The sequence below is a fragment of the Anas platyrhynchos genome, chromosome 1, assembly GCF_047663525.1.
Source record: "Anas platyrhynchos isolate ZD024472 breed Pekin duck chromosome 1, IASCAAS_PekinDuck_T2T, whole genome shotgun sequence".
In the NCBI taxonomy this organism is placed as follows: Eukaryota; Metazoa; Chordata; class Aves; order Anseriformes; family Anatidae; genus Anas; species Anas platyrhynchos.
The window spans coordinates 163,073,047-163,097,802 of record NC_092587.1 but is presented as its reverse complement, the minus strand read 5'-3'; the positions used below and the strand labels follow the sequence as shown (position 1 = coordinate 163,097,802).

Here is a 24,756-nt window from a genome sequence, read left to right as displayed (position 1 = left end):
TCTATTCTATTCTATTCTATTCTATTCTATTCTATTCTATTCTATTCTATTCTATTCTATTCTATTCTATTCTATTCTATTCTATTCTATTCTATTCTATCCTATCCTATCCTATCCTATCCTATCCTATCCTATCCTATCCTATCCTATCCTATCCTATCCATTTATTTTACTGCAGAGATCTAGAATTAAACTTTAAAATTCTAAACTACTGCATATGCAGCTATAAAACCCATTCACAGGAACACGACACATCAAACCATTGGTAGTTAAGATACACCTTTTTCTTTTTTTTTTTTTTTTTCCCCCTCCATTTGCATTATCAAGAAATTCTGATTGTTTAAATGTAGTCTTTTTTTTTTTTTTTCATTCACTTCTATTAGCATTATATGAATGAATGTCTCAGACATGCATTTGGAAAGGAAAAAGCCACAGACATGCATCAGGTAAAAATCTATCCATGACAGTCTTTGGACTCAATATATATCTATGTTGGGAGCTTTTTGTAGGTTTGCTAACAATATTAACAAAACAGTACTCTAAAAATAGAGGATTTACAGAAATCACTGTGATGAACATCAGATTAAAATCTGAATGAATATATGTCCCTCTAGTCATTCTGAAGAAAAAATGTCCCCCAAAAGCAAAGGCTATTTTTGATTTACTGGGAGAAAGATATATGATTTGAAGTAGGAGTTCTTGAATAATTTGTGTACTACTTGTGGTCAGAATCATGACAGAACAGGGAAGTTACGTCCCACTTGGGATGTTGGTACACTTGTGTGCATCTTTACCAAGAAGACTCAGATGAAATTAAGAGAATAAAAGTAATTAAAGTGGGATAAAACAGTCAGGTAGGTAAAATTATTCAAATGAGGTGGGAAATAACACTTTCAAAAGGGAGAAAGTAGAAGATAATGTACAGGAACCACAGAATGATAATGGTGGGAAAGCAGATTAATTAATTTACTAAGCTCCTGGCCTTGATTTGAATCACCTGCAGTCAGGGTGGATGTATCTGCTTGCAGACCCTCTTAGGAAACAGAAAAGATGCATCCAGCATTGTGAGGAAGGATCAACAGGACTTACATAGAAACATACAATGTTGAAGAATATAGAGGGGAATAGAAGGGATAGGTGCTGACAAAGATAGGTGCACTGGGCTGACTTCTGGATTGGAATTTTTTCTGGTTCTCTGTGCATTGCCCTGCCACCAATTAGGCACTTTCCTAGATCAAATAATGATCTGCTTCCCTGTGAGGGAGGAACTCACTGAATAAACAGACAAAAAGAATAGCATGAACTTGTAGATACAAAACCACAAAAGTAGAAAATGAGAAACAGTTATTAGGAGGCCTAAGATATTCTGTAAGCTTTCTGGTAGGTAGAAGAGCAAAGAATGATCTTTGAAGAAAAGGAAAGGATACCCAATAGTGGAAGATGCTGAGAATTTCAGAGTTGTTAGAGGTCGTGGTTTTGTTGTGTTTTTTTTTTTTTTTTTTTTTTTTTTTTTCCTCTCCCAGTCTTCCTCAAAAAGCCTAATTGGTTAACACAATTAACATACATGGAACTAGAGGTAAAAATCACATAGTGTAGGAAAAGAAAAGGCAAGAGTTTTGTGAGATGTTTTCAAATTTGCTCAGCCAAGTAAAATTCACAGTAGGGGCCTCAGGAAACTGAATGGAACTATCTCAAAGCCATTAGCATTTATATCTGAGAACCCATGCAGAATGGATAAAGTTTCAAAAGACTGTAAAAGGGCAATAATAACACTAATCCTTGAAAACCAGGGGAAGGAAGAACCATGAAAAGGCCAGAAAACTGTTTAGCTTAACTTGAAGTCCTGTAAAAGTATTGGAGCATTGAAAGCTCATTGCAAATAAGATGAAAAGTAACAGTCATCATCGATTTGTCCAGTACAAATCATGTCAAACCAAATTATTTCTCTTTAGATCAGGGTAACAGGCAAGAAGAAAGAGCAGATATGACCTGAAAGGCTTAGGCACCATTTCACATGGCAGTTTCACACAGAAGTTAGGGATCTACATGATACCTTTGTGAGGTGGCTGCACAGCTAGGTGCACAAATAGAAGAGAGGTTTTGATGGCTTGTTGTCAGACTGTAAGGATATGCTAGGAAGGGATCCAAAAAGACCTATCCCAGGCTGGACCGGGATATCTCTGTGCTAATGTCCTGCACCTACTGCAGAGGGGATGTTTACCACATTTGGAAACTATATAAATCTGGCAAAGGTTACAAAGCCTGGAGATGACAGGATATGAATTCAAAATGACTTTGACTGATAGGAGAAGTGTCCTGAAATACTAATATTTGAATTATATACTGACAAGTGAAAGGTATTATATATTGATGGAAAAAATCAATTGCAGAAGTGCAAAATGAAAATGGTTGGCTTAGCCTTAATTTTTCTAAGAAGAAACTAGTTTTCTGATTACAAACCAAATAGGATTTAACTTTTTTGTTTATTTGGTTATTAATTATTAATGCAGTCATGTTACATGGATGATATGTCTGATTGGAGAAAGGTACCTTCTTGTGCCTGGGCTTTTAATCAGACATACCTATTCTGTTCTCCTCCATGTTCCTGTTTTCTCATTTAGCAAGGTATGGTCCATCTCTGCTTTTATCAGCTGCTGAGTGCCATGAGCTTCAGCCATTTTTTTCCCAAAACTATGAAAGAAAGTCTGTTAGTCCTGGATGGCCCTTCTTCAGCAGCCAAGAAAGCATGTGACAGAAGTTCAGTTCCCTATTTATTTCCTGTTGATGGCTACCTTTACTTGAAACCCAGGACACATGGTACGTCACCAAAATGGAGGAATCATATATTTCTAAATATCTGAACTGGCTGAAATCCATACGAAGAGTTATTCAAGTCTAAACAAATTGATGAAATTCAGGAAGATTACCCAGAAGAAAAAAAAAAACTGTAGGGATTGAGATTTGTCACACTGTAGAGATGGTGTACATTCTTAAATTAGACTAGACGGAGTACTAGTAAAAACATTTTAGTGAAGTGTTGAAAGTATCAGTGTTAAATCCATAACAGATAAAGATGTAAGGCAAAACTCTTTAGTGAGAGGGAGTGAGAGACCCATGAAGTTACTCAGCTGTCATTAAAAGAACGAATGTGTTTTTGTAATACAGACACACTTTCACAGAAGACTGAGTGCCTATGATCTCAGATGAACAGACTTAAAATTAAGCTAGATTTTTATCTACTTCTGAAATTAAATGTCTGGTCTTATGAATGCTCTCATGTATTTAAATATGAAGCCTCTGCTATCACAAGCATTTTTACTCCGTGACTTGATGTTCTAGTGAAATTTCTTCCTGGAAAAATTAGATTACTCCATTGTGAGTCACTCAAGAGCCTGGGGAGTGCAATGACAACAGAAAGAATAATGGCATGCTGCCACCCTCTATCATTATAAGCCCTCCTTTGATTTTCCCCTCTACAGTTTCAAAAGAGGAATTTTAGCTTTAGATAACACAAGGTAACTTTTTGTGGAATCGTTCAGTAATACCAAATAACCATAGTTAATGTATTATAGAAGTTGCATGGTTTTCTTTCCCTTAAAGTTAATGATGTTTTCATATAGTTTTTAATCTGTTTAAATTAGACATTCTGTTGGAAAGAGATTGAGTTACTCTAACTGGAAGGTAGTGCAAAGGAGGCATGATGGACTCTTTTAAACTGATTATGCAGATGGAATTTTTTAAGATCTAGTGAAGATTACAGCAGGCAAAGCATGTAAGATTGTATGCATAAAAATATCTTGACACTTTCAACAATTCTGTCTCTATTATGGCTGGATTCCTTCAAATCCTCTCATGCAGTATCTAAAGAGTAATTTCTGTAAAGGTTTTGCAAGATGGGACAGAGCAGATTAAGGAGTTCTTGGCATGAAATGATTTACACATTCCTGGTGTGATATGTGCATTGTGAAGCTTGTTAGGAGAAAGGTGCCATATTGATAACAGATTAACATCTCCTGATGATCCAAGTATCATGCTGTGAGATGAGTTGATATTTCTGTTTACTAAAAATAAAGGTTCATGTGTTGAGTTAATTTTTCACTGCAAAACAAAAAACATTTTTTTTTTTATTTCCAATGGTTTTATTTTATTAAGATGTTCTTGATTGTTATTGATTAGGGCAACATTTATATAAATTGTTATTTAGTAATTAAAATTTAAGATCAATATATTCTTTTTTTTCTCTTGCCTTTTTTTTTTTTTTTTTTTTAATAAATCTGTCATAATTTGCTTATCTATATCAGTCAAGGCTAGCCAAGCTACTACCAGATTTTCAGACTTGAGATTCATGAATGTCTATGATATTGGCAACTCAAATCATAAGATGGCATTTTAATTTCCTAATTAAGTGTCTCAGGCATTTATAAATCAGAAATAACAAGTAGTTGCTGCCCACAAATCAGTTTGCTCACATATGCTTTGCTGCACTTGTGATTAGACAAGGTCATACATAAGAAATATCCATTCTAATAAGAAACACCTCATGAGAAGCATGAACACTGAACCACAAGATGCAAGCATGACAGAACAAAACATCAGCTGACAAGCACCTTTCAGGTGCTTGAAAAATATTTGACTGAACCAAACATTCTTTGCTAGATCTAATTTGCAAGAAATGTTGTAGGCATGTAAAATGTAAAGACTGCTACAATTTAGTAAGGCATTCACAGTGAGAAAGTTCTTCAATAGCTGATTAGAATAAATTGACTAGATGGGCCTGTCTTCAGGGATCTGAGCAATATGAAAATTTTGGTTAAATAAGATTTTGCCGTGTATATTTTTACCGTTCACCTGTGAAAGCCTCAGATTATGAAATGTGTCTCTGTATGGCTGAACGTATACTCCTTTGTCTACTCTGTTCTGGTCCTTAATACCTAATAATTTTTGTGCTAAAGTGTTTCCCCTTTTATTTACGTAACTAGCCACAATGAGAATTTAAAGAAAACTACAATTAAAAAAAGATAAATTATTTCCTGTAACATATTGTGATTAAATAGGCAAAAGACTATAGTTACTCAATATCACTCCTCAAACATATATAATTTTTGCTATTCCGTATACAGGTCACATTCCTGCTGTGCTAGGAACATCAGCAGTTAAGTAACAACACAAATACTTCTCCTGGAATAATCAGTGTGTCAGCAGTTAGAAACAGAACATGTAGGAGGCCGTTCTTAGGTAGCCAACTGGGATGAGAAATTGTAGTGCTGATGTAGGAGATTTGAGGGGTCTCTCAGGGGGTTCAAACCCATGTCTACCCTGTTAGGGTAAGACTCACAACACTCATCTAGAAAACTTCAGCAGACCTGTATCCCATCATAGCCATCTAACCTCCGACACTGCATCAGAATTATCTTTCTGGATGGTGTTTCACATCAACACCAAAGTTTAGGAACAGAGCAAGTTGCAGTGTATACCTTTGCAAGACATCACTCCCATAGCTACTTCCTCTGAATAATTAGGTAGAAGAACTTCAATAATGACTTAGCAGCAGGGTAGCTTGTAGCTTCCTCTAGGAAACAGACTAGTAATGCAGAAAAGGCAGAAATCACATACATAAGATGGTGCCTATTTACATTTTATGCTTCAAATCTCTGCAAATCTGACACCAAGTTTCAATAGAGAAGCTGAAATGTGTTACTGAAATAAAACTTGCTTCAATGGTATCTCCTGATCCAGTGATGAAAGGGAAAGGAAACAAACAGTAACTTATGTTAATATGTATTTCTGTTTCTGTATTTTTAGTTAGAATTTCATATAAAGTACAGCTAAAAGCTAATCTTGTTTAATGGAAATCACTGTATAGGTCCCTACAGAGGAGAATAAGATCAAGAAGGTTCATTTAAAGTGACATCTGATTTCTGCGGTCTGTTAATGATTTCCTCAGAGATTCCTGAAAGTATCCTGAAAACAAACAAAAATTGCAACAATCGTTTTCTCTGGGAAGGCACTCTTGCTGCAAAATTCCTCATCCCACCCAGAGTAGGAAGTATCCTTTGCAAGCACTATTACTTACTGTAATCTGAGACCTCAAAATGTGCTGAAGACTTAGCGTGCGCACATCCCCCCATACTGACATAAATTGTCAGCAATTACCTCATTGCTAGTCCATTTGAGTTTAGAAGATAAATAAATAAGCACATGGTATCTCTGTGCTTTATTCAACTTTGTTACTAGAGTCTACCCTGTTAAACATCTTAGATGCTGCTGAGAACAAGTGTGGGAGTTTAAAAAAAAATGTAATTAAATACAATGGGCATGATATAATATAAAAATGATAATTTCACTCTTTTTCACTCTCAGATTTATTACAAAACATTTTAAAGATGTTTCAGAGACTCCTGCTAATTTCAAAAACTATAAGAATGCAGGGAACGAGATCTTTGGGTAAAAAGTTAAATAAAAGTTCTTTCTTAATCCATCGGGGGATATTTAACTTTGGAAAGGTCAAAATATATAGCCATTTTTGTTTGCTGGAAGAAGAAAAGAACTTCAGACTTGGGCTGAGAAGATATTATTTGTAATCAGGTTGTTCTTCAAATCTGTCTATTCCTACAGCAGCAGGATTTCTGCTCGCAGAGACAAAATTGTAGTGTTAAACAAAAAGCAGACTCCCCATTTTTCAGAGCCTTGGCTGCAGGGAAGACTCAATTAACCCTCTGCTGCTGAGAGAGAGGAGCTCAGGTGAGAGAGGAGCAGAGGTTCACTGCGTTGCAACTGTAGTAGAGAAAGGAGAAGTGAAGCAGGACTGGCTGTACATTCATTGCCTTATATCTTCTTGACCTTCATTGCCACATTGTGTTTGCAAGGCTGGACTCTGACCACATCCTTTCTTCCAAGTGCATTCAGCTCTGATAGAAAGCGTCCAAAATACTGGAAAGGCTGTGACAAATCCCAATAGCATGAGGTTTTAATGGAATGACGTTCAGGTAGGCATAGTGAGTCCTAAATGTTGGCGTAGGGTTCAAAACCTGCTGGACTAGCATTGGAAGATGTTTAGGGCAAAGGGAACCAAATCTGATGCTGCATTGTGTACTGCTTTTGAACTCAGGAGTGTAATGTACACAACAGCATATACTTGCTCATAGAAGATATATTTTATTTTTTTTATTTGTCCTTAGCTTTTCTGTAAAAAGTATAGCTTACATACAACTACACTGTATCCAACTAGGCTGAAATTTACTTTAACATTTTAGACTCACAACAAATAGTTTTAGTGCTGTGGTATAAACCACAGAAGTCTGAAATGAATTTCATAAGTAATGGATATGCATATTTGCCAAGCTTAATAAATAGGTAATTGCCACATATTGTTCTTAGCCATCTTTTTAAAAGGTGTAGAAGTTTAAAAACCCATCATACAGGGAAATGGGTTGTCACCTTGATCTCGTCTAGTTTGTCAGAATTTGCCCCGCAGGTTTGTTATGAAGTCTTCCAGCATTAAAAACACAACTAATGCTGCACACTGCTTCCCAGTCCTGGGTTCTTACTGACATGCAACAAAATCACCTTGGATTAAACTGGAGTGTGGGTAAGGAACACATAAATAATTTTCATATAATTTTTAGTTTGTTTTTTTTTTTTTTTCAAAGCTTGCATCTGCTGTCCTACAGCAAGTGTTAGAGGCAGCCGAATGCCCAATTTAAGATATTTTCATGCCAAGATTAAAAAAAGTTTTGAACTTAAACGGATATATATATATATTTACAGACCTAAAAATCTACTTGGGCAGTAAGATTGTTTGGATTGTTTGGAAATTAAAGTAAACAGTCTTCTAAGAGAGATCTGTTGTGCACTTTGTGCAAAAACCAACTACATAGCTGGTCCCAGTAACTTGACCAGTCAGCGGGCCTTAATGAAACCCATGTACTGATTCCTCTGCATTTTCAACTAGTAATCTGATTAAAAATCTTGCATAAAATACAATAAATATTTCAATTGGGGGAAAAACAATCAAACAGCAAAACAAAACAAAAAACACAGGTTCATATAATAGGTAAGGCAGATTTCTTTGTGATTGTAACAGGGAAAACAAAAGATTCATAGGGCTAATCTCCAAGCTGACCAACCATATATCCAGATATTTTCTACTAAAATGTAGGTCATATTAAGCAGCCTGTTTACATTTTAAATTCCAAGTTCTAACCCAACAGATTGTCATACTTTTAAGAAGTTATGAGTAAATTTAAAAGATGTTTTAAATATGCAAGTTCTGAGTTGCCTTGGGATTTTAATATTCATATTAAGACTCAAAATGGAAATGATTTCAAATACTTAATTTAGCTCCATGAATATTTTAGAAGACCAAATTAATGTGTAGGATGTAACACAGTGCCTAAAGTCTGTTTGCAAATCAGTGGAGTTAAATGAGATGGTCTCTTTATTTTCATTTAAAGTTGTTAAAATACAGACAATTTCCTAGGGAGTATCACATGAAGCTTTTTGCTTATCATTTGCTAAATATATATTTTTAAAGTAATGTAAATGATTTAGCCTTTATACTTTTCTTAGCAGAATAATCCAGTAAATCACAGCAGGTGTCAACATTAGGTATCAGTGTCCTGTTTCAAGGAAAAATGAGCACAAAAGCACAGAGATTACCCATACAAAATATTATAAATAATAGTCCATACAAAAATGTTTTGGTAGTTATTGACATTAACAGTCTAGGAAAAGACAGAGCAATTTATTTAAGAATGAAAGCTTCAGACATTCTCCCTGTTTGTTACTCATGCTGTCAATACAAATTCATATTATCCTGTCATATAAATTGTTATAAAAGTTAATTGTTATAAATGCTAATGATATTGCAGTCCTAAGATATTATTCCAGGAAACTGGTATATAAGTACTGTGACTGATAACCTTATTTTGTGTCCTAAGAAACAGAATTCTGTTCTCAATTGCAAATATTCCAGAATTACTAACCCCACTAATAATAAATAAATAAGGTTCAATTTATATTTTATTTATTGCCGCACTTGGCAAATGCTGACTGTCATGATACTGACCAATTACTACTGTGAATACTAGGAAGGAAAAATGACCAGGCACATAACATCAGCTCTTCTACCTGCATAATAGAGAAATTGCTGTATGGGATTTCTGGAAACTTGAGCATGCACGTGACAGTACTGTGCTGAGTACAGCCCTGTTACTGCCTGTTTTTCTTCCCTCAGTCCTGCCCCCCTGGGTGCCTTCCCAGAAAATGCATGAATGCAACCTGCCATAGTGGTTGCTGTGGTTGTTGTAGTGGTGAGGACTGCTATCACCCACATCAATCAACCAGGAGGATGCCTACAGCTAACTATCCCTATCTAACACCTGTCCTCTGAGTCATGTTTGATGTCCCTTTGGCCATAAAACAAATGACCATTTTCAATGGTGCTTATTTTGTTCTCAGATTAAGAAGTCTGTAATCATGGTAGGGCTCCATTTTTTAAAGTACAAAAATGAGAGCATGCATCCAAGCTGTCTTCCAGCAGGCATCTCAAAATGAAGTAGCCTCTCAGGACTTGTGGCATATCTACCAACCCAACATGGATGTGGCATACATCATAGAATATCTGAAATGCCCATGTTTGGGTGTTGAACATCAGCTTCACTTCCTCTGAGAGGAAGCATGTGTTTAAAACTCTGTTCTAAAAACTGAAAATGCTGCATATGCATATTCTTGCTGCAATTAAAAAAGAGGGATAGCCAGTCAACTTCACCTTTAAAATATCAATAAGTTAAAACATATACCATTACTTGCCTAATTGCCTTTGAGACACAGAACAGAGAGAATTGATAGCAACAAAATTGATTTTATGTTTAAAAAAAAAAAACAAAAAACACACACTGATTACCATCCCATTTTCAAATTCTAACCATCTCTGCAGTCTGTTTAGAGACCAAAACTCCATCATGTCAGATGTTGAAAGTTGTAATGGAGCCTTTCAAAGCAAGAAAACATTTTAAACACGAGCTCTTTAACCCATCTGACCTTGATAGTCTTATCTCAAACTCTAATTTCCTCTGCCTTTGTATTTGTACTCTGATATGAGAAAACATGAATTAATCGAACGCAAAATGAATTGAATCCGTACTGAATATTTGTCTTAGTACGAACTGGACAAATATACAGTAGTAGAAGAATGTGATGTGTATATCTTATTACCAAAATGAATGTAGCCAACTACTAGTGAAGCAGAATTATGAGGTAGCTCTGCAAAGAATAAATCTTACATTATGAGCACATTTGCATGCTTGCCTCTTTCTTCCTTTCATTTGTAACAAATTTTACTGCATCTCATCACGTTCAAGATGATTTGTTCTGAAATAGTTACAAAATAGATGATTTGTTCTGAAATAGCTACAATTGAATCTGTTAGTCATTTGGGTGATAGATATGTACCACACACCTTCACCATAAATCAATTTCAATGGAAATCTTCCAATATCATTTAGAAATACAAGCCTACCGTCACATATATCTACACATTTTTCCTTATGCCCTAGACCTTCCTCAAACCACATGATTAGAAATGGTTTTCTTTAGCTTCAGCATGCATTACATGAAACAGAATTTATTACCTTACTGGGCCTAAAGAGGAGAAGCCTCTTGTCCATTGAGTATCCACCAACACAAGACTCTCTATATTTCTGGTGTCCATCTCTCTACCTTTCCAAACTTTGCTTGCTTTTTCTGTAACATTCATCACTTGTAATATTCAAAAGTTCTCTTGGAATTTTGAGAAAGCCCTTTGCACCATCCTGAAAGAATACAACTCACTATAATTGAAATTCATTTGTGCATGATCTGTGGTAGCTTGTTGCATTTTGTGTACCAGTGGAATTTAAGCTTAAACCCCTCAATTTCTTCCAGTGCTGAGATTAAACACTCACTTGTACTCTTCAAAGAACTGCTTGAAGTGAGGACAGGCAGCAGCGCCCTTTCTGAGCAGCTCACTCTTCCCTCCACCAAAGATTGACTGGGAGCCAGACAGCAGGCATTCCTCTCTGCTGCTGAGTCCTTCAAGGAATGCACATCCCAAAGGAGCTTTTACAGCAATCCCAAAGCATGTAATGAATTAGGATCCTTGGAAAGCACAGTTGAAAATGTCTTCTCTAGAACACATCTATAAGAAGGTGGGATTCTTTCTGCCATAACTAGGAAAGGATACCCCATCCTGCTGGCCTGGATTCAATGACATATCAGAAAGAGTTCAAATCTTGGATTGCAAGGCAATGTCTGAACAGAAGGCTGTATTCTGCTCCAGGTCAAACCTGGAAGCCATTCAAAACACTGGGGAAGCAGAAAATTGCAGGGAAAAAAAAAAAATCATTTTAACATATAATGATCAGAAGGATCACTGGAGATGCAAAATCTGACTTCTGTGCTCTAAGACTGACATCATTTTACTTTTAGCAGTTAGATAAGTATGGAACAGAACCTTGGGTAGTGACTTAATCTACTACCCTTTAAAAAGTCATTTGCAATCCTACAGAGTTCTCTGAAAGAAAGGACGTGAACCTGTATTTTGAAGAGAATATTATGCACATCAGAAGGCCCTGAGCTCTAGAGAATGATGGGATTTTAGATGTCTTTTGGTTAAGTCTAGACATTTTCCTGTTTAGCATGCCATCTGTTTTGAATTCCACCCTGAGACATCTCCTTTTACAGTGACAATGCAGGTCATTCTCAAGAGACATTTTGTTCACTTAACTTTTAGGCATCTAACTTTTTTCTCTGGATTAGTCCCAAAACCACCTCTGATTTATTTTTTTATTTTGTATTATTGATTTTCTATGAAATGAAAGTTAAGCATCATTCTGAAGAAACAATATTGCTTTTTGCATATATAAAGTTCTCTCCTGTTTTGACAAGCAGTTAAAGCAACAAAACTGTATCTCTTTCTAAAACAGACACATACATGTATGTTGTATTAAAAGGCAGCACAGCCTGTGTTAAAGACAGGTGCAGTCACACTGCTGTCAGAGGTGGTGAGCTGTGAGCTAAATGAAGCATCCGTGAAGGACCCCAATAATTAATCCTATTCCTGCTCTAGTCTCTACTGAAAGGGCACTTGTGAGTAGAGGAAGCTTGACCTATTATTCACAAATACGTAGTTCCTCAGCTCAGGATACTCATAAGTGTTTGAGAACATGGTCAGCGAGTCCTCCACAACTCTGTCAGATGCACTTTACATCGATCGCCTAACAACCGATGGACAAAATTTTATTTATTATTATATGCAGTGCAGGTTGGCAATAGATTTGTAAGGACAACTGCCTGAGCTTATGTTGAGAATTTAACGACCCATTGCTAATACTGTTATGCTGGAATAGTTACACCATACGTTTCTCCATTTTAGACAGCAGCTTTGTTCTGGAAGTATGGTCATTTGAAAGGTGAACCCGCTGCTACAACTACAGAAGTACTCACTACCCAGGATTATCTCCCATGTAGTTTAGGTGTCCTCCTGCATACTTCCTGGTGCTCCCATTATTTAAAAAATAAATAAATAAAAAATAAATCTCAAATTTGTATTTACAAAAAGAGCACCAGCAACATGCACAATGTCACCACTGTATGGGCTTATCATAGCTACCTACAATACTTTGCGTCAATATGATTCAGGAGGACTAATCCCCATCCAACAAGGCATACAGAGTTGCAAAACCCCATCATATAATTTGGGCTATTTTACAGTCAGCCTTGACTTCTCCACTCCTGATGCTTGTTAGCCCATTGCTCCCTTATCTCACAAGCCACTGCTTCCCTTCTGGCTAGGGACCAGAAATAAGTTCAAGTTTTTGGCAATGCAGACAGGTTTTGTGGACAAGCAGGTTTCTAGGAAGCTAGTGGAATCCCATGTGGTTAAGAGAGGGTGGGGAAAGGTATGTAGGGCTCCAAGAAAACTACAGATAGGACCAATATGTTCTGAGAATAAAGGGCTTTGAGATGCTGCAAAAAGACATGGACTCCCTCATTCCTCTCCAAGACCACCACACCCTCTCAGACTTCTTTTTTCCTCATTCCTGTAGTGATCTGCACAGACCTTTTGCTTATTACTTTTCACCCTCTAGAGTTTCCTGAAATCATTGAAGAGGACAACAAAGTCAAGGTTTTCCCATTGCAGAGGAAGAAAGGAGCAAAACACACAAAAGCCAGAACCGTACCATATATTTGTAAAGTCCCCAACACATTCCCTCCCCAAGAGGGACAAGGGATTGTGTAGTCAGAGACATTACTTCTCAGGCTAAAGCAGCTCCATCACCTACCCCCAGAAGCAGGTGCATCAATCTACCTTGCCTTAAAATTGTTGCAGGATAGTATATATAGAGACAGCCTCAGAACCTGATTCAAACCATAGGGCAAGAGCTCCAAATGAATTGACTAAAAACAAACAGACAAAAACAAACAAATAAAAACCTTATCTGTCCCTTATTTATTTTCCCTCCTCAGTAGTTCTCCCTGTACTATTTTTTTTCCTCTTAATCTGCAAGACCAAAATACCTCCAAGCCAAGTCACACACCTGGCTCCCCTACCAGCTGCTTTTTATTGTCAGCTTGGGCATAGGTGGAAAAGGAAATTAGGTCCATCATTAACCATTTTTGTGCTCTTTCCCTATAGGACATGTATACCTCATTTTATGAGCCTATACATAAATGTTTTTTATTCTCTTTTCAGTGTTTTCATAACTAGGCTAAAAACAATAAGCCAACATACCCAATGCTCATTTCCAAGGTGATGTCCCAGCCCTGTAATTCTAACAAAAGGCAGTGTGAAAAGTGTAATGAATCTGTTTATGCACTTCTTAAACAGAAGAGGAAATAAAACTACTCGTTTTTTGTCTTTCCTTTTTTGTAGAAAACAACAGAGCAAACATTATTATAACCAAATTGGGAATATAAAATGAGTACAGTATCATAGCAACAGACAGAATTTTTTTTTTATCAATATTTGTATGGGTTTGAACATCCCTTTTATTTGTGTAGTATATTGATACTTCATAATTAAAATGTAGTAAATTAACGGTATAAATTAGGCTGTCAAAATGGAAGATTTTACATTCCTTATCATCAGTATTTATTTAGCACCATAAGAGTGAATTCTGATTTCCAAACATCTTTTTTTTTTTTTTTTTTTTTTACTGTGGAAGACAGATCACAAGAAAAGGAGTGGTAAGTCCTGCCACACTGGGAGAAAAAATCCTCAAATATTTTTGGAATGGACTTCGTGCTTCACAGTTTTCAAGTCAATTTGCAAATTAACAATTTTCTGAAATTAACTTTCATTCCAACGGAGTAACTTGTCAACATGGCATGTAATATGAAAACCTTGTTTTATTGAAATTAATGGCAAAAAATACTATCTTCTATAGGATTTAGTGTGTATCATTCTAGAATTGTGGTTCAGTTGTAGCTTGATTTTCTTTTTTTAGGTGTTTTCTTGCAAAAGGTTGCTTAGGTCTATTTTGTCCAAGCTCTTAAATATTGTGTGCTGTAACCAAGCAACATGACTAGTATTTTGCAAAGCATCTAACTAGCTTCCTATACTGGGGCTAAATTCACAGAAAAATGTGCTGTTACAATATGTACCTTGTAAAGATATTGCCGCCTAGCAAAATCCCTCCATAGCACCATGGGATGAGGGTACCATGCACACCTGCGGAGGTATTTATGTCTGTGCATGTGTGTGTGTTTGTGTGTGTATGTATGTGTGTATAGAATCAGGGATTATGAATGGGGAGCATAAAACAAGCAAGAAAAGTAAGCAGCTAGTCAGTAAGAAATATGGGGGGAAATGCATTTTCAAAAACAACAACAAACAACAAACAGTAATTTAATCCTGGGTTACAAGATGTACTTTCATTAAACTAGGACCCAGAGTAATGAGTAACACTGTAGATCAGGCTTCATTCTTGTGCTATCTGCCTGTCCCTGTCACATTTCAGTTGTTTTATTCGAGGTAGAAAAGATTCAATAGGAAGGCTTGAGTGTATTTCCTCTTTCCAGGATAGCCTTCGTACTGTGTAAAGAATGGAAATGGTTTTGAGGCATGTGGAGAATGCAGCCGAAATCACCTAATGCAGCTGAATCACCCTCCAACTATATTTTAGCAAACAAGCATGGATTTTGAGACATGATTTTAATTTGTAGGAATCAGTTTCTGTGAGAGGCACTTGCTCCATCTGTGACCTAGCCTCTCTTGTCTGGCTAGAAGAACTTCCAGTGGTACCCTTCTCCTTTGTCAAAAGGCAATTAGGAGGAAGCAAAAGTGTCCCCATGCCTCTGCAAGGTAACTTCATCAATTTTCCCTAAAACTCAGTGCAAACTGGTGGTTCTGGATGCATTGCACCAGTTAGGGCTTGACAGAATGCCTGTGGTTAGCCCAGGGGCACGTTTGTAGAAAGAGCAAAACGATCTTGGCTAAATATGTCCAAAATAGAGGCAGGGAGTAGCTAACAGGCAGCATGGACAGACAGAGTCTAGTGGTTAGAAGTGCAGCTTCAGTAGAATTATAGTTTTTCAGCCCTTTAAAATATGGTACTAAGGCTTTGAAAGTCCTTCAAAAATTGTGTAACTTCCTCTAACAAAGGGAAGTCTTTAGATAAGACTTTACAGTTCTGGTTGTTTTGAACCACAGTATTTTGATCTGATTCTAAACTAAAATGTATTGATTTTTCTGATGATGGGGGACAAAGTCTGGTCCTTTATAGAAGTTCTGCCAAGTATAGAGAAAATCTAGAAAAATATAATGGGTTTATTCAGATATGCATGGAATGTCAATTTCTCTACAAGCTGATGGCTATCAGCCTGTACTAGCAATGGCTAGTAATATACTAGCAATGACTAATTCATTTTAAAGAAAGGGATGATAAGTAAAGAAGTATTCAGGCTGTTGTGTCTTATCTTCTCTTTGCTTTAATGCTGTTATTACTTCATGGTCTTTTTCTCCTGATTGGCATAAGTCCATGAGAAAAATTCCTTTCATTTTAAGGAGGAAATTCTTGAAATCAGAACTCTCCTCTTGCACCAAAAATCAGTGTAGCACAGGAAAGACAACTGTTTCCCCGAACTGGTACCTGAGGGTGTTATCACACTCTGAAACAGCTTGTCTGCACCAGAACATTATTTCTTTTGGAAAAATGGATACTTTAATTTTCACTGGGGTTTCAGTCAAACTTCTTTTTTCCTGTAACTGTTAACCTCCCCCTGCCTCCAAATTGCTATTGTAGAGGTAGCTTTTCTTTAAATTAAGAGACAGTTTCATAGTGTCCTTCCATTGTGCAATAGCAATGGAATATGGCCTATAGTCCTTTGTCATTCAAAAATGCATGCTTTCAGTTGAAAAGGTGCATTTTTCTTTTCCTTGGTCTTTCTTCCCAAATACTTTGAAGTCTGAGAAATGATGCAGCAGATGCTGAGCTGAAAACTAGAAGATATATAATGATTTAAGTGTCAGCTGCCTATTATTTACTGTTCTTTTAGTTCACTATGATAGAAGACTGCAGCTGTGCAAATTAGAAAAAAAAAATTAAAAAGCTCATATATTTCATTACATCTTTCTACTGCAAGGGTTGTTTATTTTCAAAACAATATATTCTTTGCTGATTAAAATCAATATATATTTTATTATGACTCTCACATAGTAATTTTCCTGTTGCCAGTGGCAACTACAAAAGGAGTAAATACAAACAGCTAGTGTATTCCATGCTTGTTTGCTGGTTGTTACAGTGACATGGGTGAAGCGCTTAGGGGATTAACCCATTGTCATCATTTTGCACTGGTAAATTAGGGGATTATTGTCTTTGTTACAGCCTCAGTAGACCCCAAGAAGGCATTAAGTCAGAGGGGCTATTTTCTAGTTTGTCTCCACATGGGAATTTTGGAATGAGGTGGGTTTTTATGGTTGACTTCATCATGACTTTATGCCAAGGATCATAGATGCTATTAGGCATTGGCCATTAGTTATTGCTTAGGAATGTTTTAAAAATCAAAACCCTGGAAAACTGTCTCTTTTTTAAATTATTATTTTATTTCTCTTTTGTTTTAAGATCTCTTATAATTCAAAACTAATTCCTGACCAAGATCACTCAGAGGGTTAGGAAACATAGCCTGTGAGGAAGGATTGATTGAACTGTGTCAACAAAGAGAAGATTGTAAAGAAAATGTGTTCAGATAGTAAAAAGCAGCTTCTAAAGTGATGGAAATCTAGCTATTCTCTGATACATGTGCTTAAGATAAGAAATACTAGGTTTAAACAAGAAGTTAGGTTAGATATTGAAATAAACTTTCTAATGGCAGAAAGAGAAAACATTAAAAACATGTTATGGATCAATTTACCAAGAGTGACACTGGCAGAGGCAGGGCAAGGAAAGGTGCAAGACAGGGACCCCTTGGTCTGCTCAGAAGAGTGAAACCTGAGAAGAGATGATTTTGTGCTGTGCCTGCCAAAATATGTGTGCCATCTGAGCTGCCTTCAGATAGCAGTTACCTGCTACCTGCAGTAGCAGTCTCTATGACACCTTAGGAACACCGTTAATACATGTACATGGATTTTTGTGAAACTTGCCCTACCTTTCAAGGAGTTATATATACAGTAGTAGAAATAAATATTTTGGCTGGACTACAGCTAAACTGTGAACATGGTATAGAGGAAGTTCCCTATATCATTTTGCAATTTGATGTTTGCATTTTAATCTCTTCTTCTAAAACTGTTATAATTCATCATTGATTTAGCTTCAGTGTCACAACTCAGTCCTATGGCTCAAAAGAGATATTCTTAAGAATGACAATTTATAATGCTGAAAATTCATGAATATTCACAAAAAAAAGCAAGCAACTGCCACCAACAACATTTTTATTCCACATATTAAACTTGCTGATTTTCTGTTTTGTATTCTGGTTTAGGCTTCAATCTAACCTGGATTCAATAAGGAAAGCCAATTTTTCCCTCTGAACATGTCTTTTCAATATTTAGGCACAAATTACAATACAGAAATGAGCAGTATAACTATATTTTTTTGCTGATATTAGAAAAGATACTACCTGAAGTGGTTATAGAGATCAGTGAAGTAGCTTTGCAGGAGATGACTAAATTACTTAAAAATTACAAACTATGGAATGACTGAAGATATTGAAGAGAACACTCAGACTATGGAGCCAGTGACCTCTAAAACAAAAGGTCTAGTTCTGATTCTATTCACAGAATCATAGAATCATTAAGGTTGGAAAAGACCTCCAAGATCATCTGGTCCAACCATCACTCTACCACCAATGTCACCCACTAAATCATGTCCCTAAGCAACACATCCAAACTTTTTTGAACACCCAAGGAAAGTGACTCCACCACCTCCCTGGACAACCCATTCCAATGCCTGACTGCTCATTCCGAGAAGAAATGTCTCCTCATTTCTAACTTGAACCTCCCCATGTGCCACTTGATGCCTTTCCCTGTACTGTCACTAGTTACCTGCAAGAAGAGGCCTACCCCCAGCTCCCCACACCTTCTTTTCAGGTAGCTGTAGAGAACAATAAGGCCTCCTCTGAGCCTCCTCTTCTCCAGACTAAATAATCCCTGTTCCCTCAGCTGCTTCTCACAGGACTTGTGTCCCAGGCCCTTCACCGGTTTTGTAGTCTTTCTCTAGACATGTTCCAGGGCCTTGATGTCTTTCTTGTAGTGAGGGGCCTAAAGCTGAATACAGCAGTCGAGGTGCAGCCTCACCAGAGCAGAGTACAGGGGGACGATCACCTCCCTGGTCCTGCTGGCTACACTATTCCTGATATAAGCCAGGATGCCACTGGCCTTCTTGGACACCTGGGCACACTGCTGGCTCACATTCAGGCAAGCATCAGTCAGCACCCCCTCTGGGTGATCCTTTTCCTCTGCACAGCCTTCCAGCTGCTCTGCCCCAAGCCTGTAGCACTTCATGGGGTTGTTGTGGCCAAAGTGCAGGACCCAGTACTTAGCCATGTTGAACCTCAATTGCAAATACTTGAAAGTTGTCATAATTTTTCTCTGGGCTACAAAGAAATCTTAGGTTTTATTCTTTTACTTTTCAGATAAAACTCACCCCTCCATATATAAATAGCCAAATGTTTTAAGAAAGGCAAACTGTTCCATAATATTTTGGTGTTCTCTTGTGACACTCTCACATCTTCTAAGAGCAGACTCATTTTTCCTTCCTTTTTGTACCCATCACCCAATACGTGACATTTTATCTGTTGGACGGATAAGAGATTATGCTGCTGTGGCAGTTAATCACTTGTAGTCAGGGATACAAATATCACAGTGGAGCTGGATGAGTTAAATTTAATGGGTGTGTAACTGACAGGAATATACAGGATAAGCATTTTTTATTACATACTTCTCAGTGCCACTCAGTTCACAGCATGCTCCACAAACATTGGCAAGGAAATATGTCATGTGTCAGGGAATGAGTAATAGAGATTTGTGTGAATTATGGATGCCAGAGAATGTCTAATTATAGCTCATGAAAGGCCAAACAATAGGGGTTAAAAACACCAGAAACATTTCCCCAAACAGAAGATGGATTAACAAGTCTTGGAGAGAACTGCCAATATTAATAGTCACTAAAATTCCTGTGTGGCCAAGAACCCATGGATAAAAGACTAGCCTAGATCTGTGGAAAAGAGGGTCTGGTTGTGACAGAGGACAGGATGAAATGAATGTCACTTATTGAAAAAGGTTTCCAGAATCTTAAATATAAAGCAATGTGTTAAACTAGGCTGGAAGCAGGGAAGGAGCAGCTTTTTCCTAACTAAAAAAAAAAAAAATAATAAAAATCTGACTTGTACTTCCAACATACAAAATAAGGCAGCAGATGGAGTTGCTAGGAGACAGAAGGCAAAGAATGAGAGTATGAATGTGCTCTAGTGTCTACACAATAGCAAAGAGTACATGAAACAAGCCAGAGCTACAGATCTCGCTGTCAGCTATTACTACTACAAGTGATGAAATATAGTCTTTGTGCTAACCAGGTAAATGATAAACCTGAACAATTTTAATAAGATAATCTATGAGAGTAATACTATGTGATATTTAATTATTGTCTGTAGGAGACCTTTGCAGCCACAGAACTACAGTATAATTCAGGTGGGAAGGACTTCAAGATGTCTCTAGTCCAACCTCCTGCTTAAAGCTTGGGCAGCTTTATTAGTCCAAATGAAATTGGTTACACCTTCTGTCACAAAGGTTGAAAAACATCTCATAAAGCTACTGAAAGTACCAGTTTGAGATCAAATATTGAATTCAGGAGATGTCTACTAGTTTTCTGTGGGATTAAGTGTTATCATCTGATAATAGCTGCTAAGGATCTAAAAAAAAATAATCCTTGAAAGATCTGTTTGTATTCTTATGAGATACAGTATTGCAAACATCAGAGCTGACATGAAAAATACCAAGATAAATTTAGCAGAACAGAAAAAAAATAACAAAGCTATTTTGGGAACCTGGAAAATACAGGTAATAAAGCATTTGGACAAAACCACAAAAAGCACAGAAAATAGAAACAGGCATTGGGGTGAAAGTGGACAATGAATTAGGGAGGAGTCACCAAACATGAAGACTGTGCAGTGCAGGAATCTGTGCACAGCGTGAAGCCCTGGAGCAATGCTGGTGGTTAAGCAAACCTGATCTACAGCATTCAGCCATTCAGCACAAGCCAGCTCAGTGATTAAATGAACAAAACAAAACAAAAACAGAAAAAAAAGAAATGTGTAAAGATGTTCAGTACATGGCTAGCTGATACCAGTTCTCCAGGACTGGCTTGTGCACAACCTGTCTGTAAGGATCCAGTGGGGATACCATGACTGTGTCTGTGCTGGTGCCACCATCTGCTGCAGGGATGTACACGTATTTTCCATCCTTTAACAAGTGAATTGTGTCCTACAGCTTGCCACACTCCCCGTTGAGCAGCCCAGCCCTATCTGTAGCATGTAGCATTTGGATATTGCTGGTACAGCAGCTATCCCTTGCAGTCATTTACTCACAAGCATCTCTAATGCTGGTGTATTTGTGCGTGATGCCAAGGGTGTGTTTGCCTAAGGAGTTGTGTGTTATGACAGCTCACCCCCTGGTAGGATGGTGTTCAAAGGCTGGGCAGGATAGAGTCAGTGAGAGTTGTCTTGATTCACCCTCAACCCTTATTGGAGCAGGCCCTGAGAAGCTTTTATCAGGGAATCAGTTCCATGTTTGAGCTGGGTGGAAACCAAGCTGTCCTAACCCATGAATGATCAGCAAGTGCATGTGGGCAATAGAGGCAGCCCCAGCTGGCAGCTCAGATGTACCCAGAACCTGTGCTTCTAGGTGCTTTAACTCACTCCTAGCATCTGGCAAACCTTCAAAGTGAAAGTGGGCACGTTTATTCTAGGAAACCCAGAGGTCACAGTCTTCATTGCAATACTGGAAACCCTCTTTCTGCTAATTTTCATTTCTCCTGGTCCAAAGGAGCATACACATTTACAATGTTTTTCCATGTGCCTATGGAATATAAATATGTAAACACCAGACTTGTAGAGAAATCATTTAATAAGATAACATCTATTAACATCTATTTAATATCGGTATAAAAATAAATAGCTATTAATATTCCTTCTCTTATTATTCAGTGGCATTATGTCTATTGCTCTAAGAGGCAGAATTTACAGGATGGGATTAAATTAGATAAGAAAAAAAAATCAAAGTGAGTGGTGAGAACATTTTGCAGTGTCAGCATGCACTGTGGCTGGGACAAGTTTGACAAGTGCTTACCAAAAGGTCTGTCAGGGCACTGCACTTTCACCGTACCTCAGCTGGAGGAAAGCTAGGAAGGAGCAGAGAGCAGAGGATGAAACAAATCATCCCTCAAGATGGTTCAAGAGTTCTTTCATGCCCTTGCCACTATGTCTTGACTTTCTCTGCCTATACAACTGAAGTGGAAAAGGTTGTATATTATTTTCCTAGGGGTGCTGCATTGAGCAAGTGTTGAAAGAAAAACTGACTACTATGTTAGGATATGTAGCATAAATGCTGAACATCACCAGGCCAAACACATTACCTGATTTGGCGCAACAAGTCATCTATGGCTCTTTTTGTGCCTTGCTTCTTTCTGTAAAGTCAGCTTTATTATTCTTTTTCTCTGCAGAATCACACGTCTCAACAATACTGCTATGAAATTTAAACAAACAGAACAACAGTCAGTCAGTACAAGGCCTTTCATGCCACTGTGGTCTCATTCACATTACCATGTATTTCAACAGCCTCATTAATACATGATTCTGATTACAATTCTGAAACTCTCAGTAGCTCCATTGTGGAATATTTGACAATTTATTTAGGCTTCTTCATCATTCTGAACATTAGAAGTGAATTGGTCTTCAGGAATGTCATGAAATTTACAGGCTTTAGTTGTCTGAATGGTCGAGATCTCATCTTTGAACAACTTCTTACAATTATTTTTTGTAAGATGAAACCTTGCAAATGACATCTCTAATTTTTCCAAAACTTTGCCCAAAATATAGCTCTCTGTTAGTAAAGCAATAACGTTTTGAATCTTTATTAATCTTCATTTCCAAACTGTTAGTATATCAAGATAATTGATACAACAGAAAAAAAAAGGAAAAAAAAGGTTGTGAGAAACTGTTTTCAAAATCCTCTTCCCACCCACAAGAATTTAAAGAACAATATAAAGTGAGTTAAGGTAGCAACATTCTCTGTAAACCTGCTTGCAACCATTCATATTTTAATGCCACATGTAACTCGGTGATTTTTTTTAATTTATTAATTCTTTGTCCTTAAGCTCAATATTATAATAATGATTTAAAAAAGTAATACATTAAAAAATGCATTGTAGCCTGTATGCAGAAGCATGGCTCCCTGACTCACACCTATGTATGCATGTCAACTATTATATTTTAAATACACAAAAGAAGAAAACACAATCCTTCAGATACCTTGAAGTGTTTGTTCATGTACAAGGCAGGAAAATAGAGAAAATTCTGCAGTGATACAGAATTGGGTGATACAATCTAGTGGAGGACTAGATCTGATAAAAGCTAAGGCATCTATTCATCCCAATCCCTTTTGGCTTCTTCAGAGTGCCTACATTAGGAACTAAGTGCTGTCTGCCACCTACATAGTCAGTCGTGGGAGATAAATTAGTGTGCCCTGCAGTCCTGTACCCCTCCCTGATTGCCCAGATAGGGGAGAGCTGCTAGAGAACATGGTGGTTCCCTTCTGTCTTCTGCACCTGTACCTCATTCACCTGGAAATCAAGACAGACAATAGAGCCTCTCTTGGGTGTCTTGCATGTCTTAGTGCTGGGTTGGGCATGCACCCAAGTCTGGGAACCCTAATGGGTCCCCAGGGGCATTTCCAGAAAGTAATTCAACTCTGAGACACTCCCTGGATCTGAGTCTCTTAATAAGCTCCAAAAAATCTCTAGGCACATTATTAAAATGGCCAGAGAGGTAAGGTGAATCCAGGTCTTAGGAACCCAGAAATGAGGACAGCAACATCCTGAATTTTGGGTACATTGCTGGATTTAATATTATGTACATAGTCTTTCTAAATGGTGAAATGCCTCACTCAGAGGGTGGTGAGGGAATATAAGTTTCCCAGGGAGGTTGTAGATGCCCCATCCCTGGAGGCATTCAAGGCCAGGCTGGATGTGGCTCTGGGCAGCCTGTTCTAGTGGTTGGCAACCCTACCCAGAGCAGGAGGGATGATAGGTCTTTAAGGTCTTTTTCAACCCAGGCCATTCTATGATTCTATGGGAGCCAGTGGCCTGTTCCAATGCCCGACCATCCTCTCAGTGTTGGAATCTTTTCCTGATATCCAACCTGAACCTCCCCTGTCTCTGCTTCATGCAACTGTCTTCACATCTGACCTTACACTGTACCTAGAGAAAAAATAAAGTTGAATTGCTACTCTTATATAACCTTATTTCATTGCAGTTAGTCTTATTCTCAGAGAAAATACTGGACTGGGATCTGTGGGCAGGTGAGACAGAGAAAGGGTGTCAGGGGATACTTGGGATATGAATGGAAGGTCAACCCATAAAGGATGTTAAAACAAACAAGAAAGTGGCTGGTGAGTCTGGATAGAAGGCAGTCAAACCTCAAATGTTGGATATTGAGGGGCACACTGTCAGAATACTGCTTCCTCTTCAGCCCCTTTTAGAAAGAGAAAAAACTAATTGCTTCCAAAGGCTGCCTATCTGCTCATCTTTCGCTTCACATACATGTCTCAGGCATATCTGTGGTACTTGGACTACTGTGTAGTCTGCTATCATTCCACACCTTGGCTTTCTGTGGCTTGAAATCATTAGTTGGTTCAGACTTGTCAGGATGAGCTCTGCTCTGGGGTACAGTGGGAGGACATCCCTGCAGAGCCAAGCTCAGAGGCAATGCTGCCACAAAGGCAGCAGGTGCTGCGTCAGGTGGCACCGGTGAATCAGGACATGGATTTTTCTCTCCTATGTCTGTATTAAAACCCACATTCAAGATAGCTTTGTCAGATCAGCCATTTTTTGTGACTCCTGTTGGAACAGAAACTGCTTACGGGCACTTCCATTCCCCAAATAGATCTGTTCTCTGCACTCCAAATCATCGTCACGAGTTGTTATACGGGTGTGGCATTTTAATCAACACAGAGGTAATGGCTGAAGCAATTTCATGTTGCAGTAAGAAAAGGTTTAAGATCTGTTA

At 37.7% G+C, this 24,756-nt stretch overlaps 1 long non-coding RNA gene across 1 annotated transcript; it reads right to left on the bottom strand.

The window, feature by feature from the left end:
* Positions 1–20,597: 20,597 nt before the first annotated feature.
* LOC106016578 (uncharacterized) lies at positions 20,598–23,162 on the bottom strand. Its single transcript, XR_001189394.5, has 4 exons — positions 23,002–23,162; positions 22,107–22,216; positions 21,821–21,872; positions 20,598–21,550 (listed from the first exon to the last, which is right to left on the bottom strand). It is a non-coding gene; the product is annotated as an uncharacterized lncRNA (long non-coding RNA).
* Positions 23,163–24,756: the final 1,594 nt, after the last annotated feature.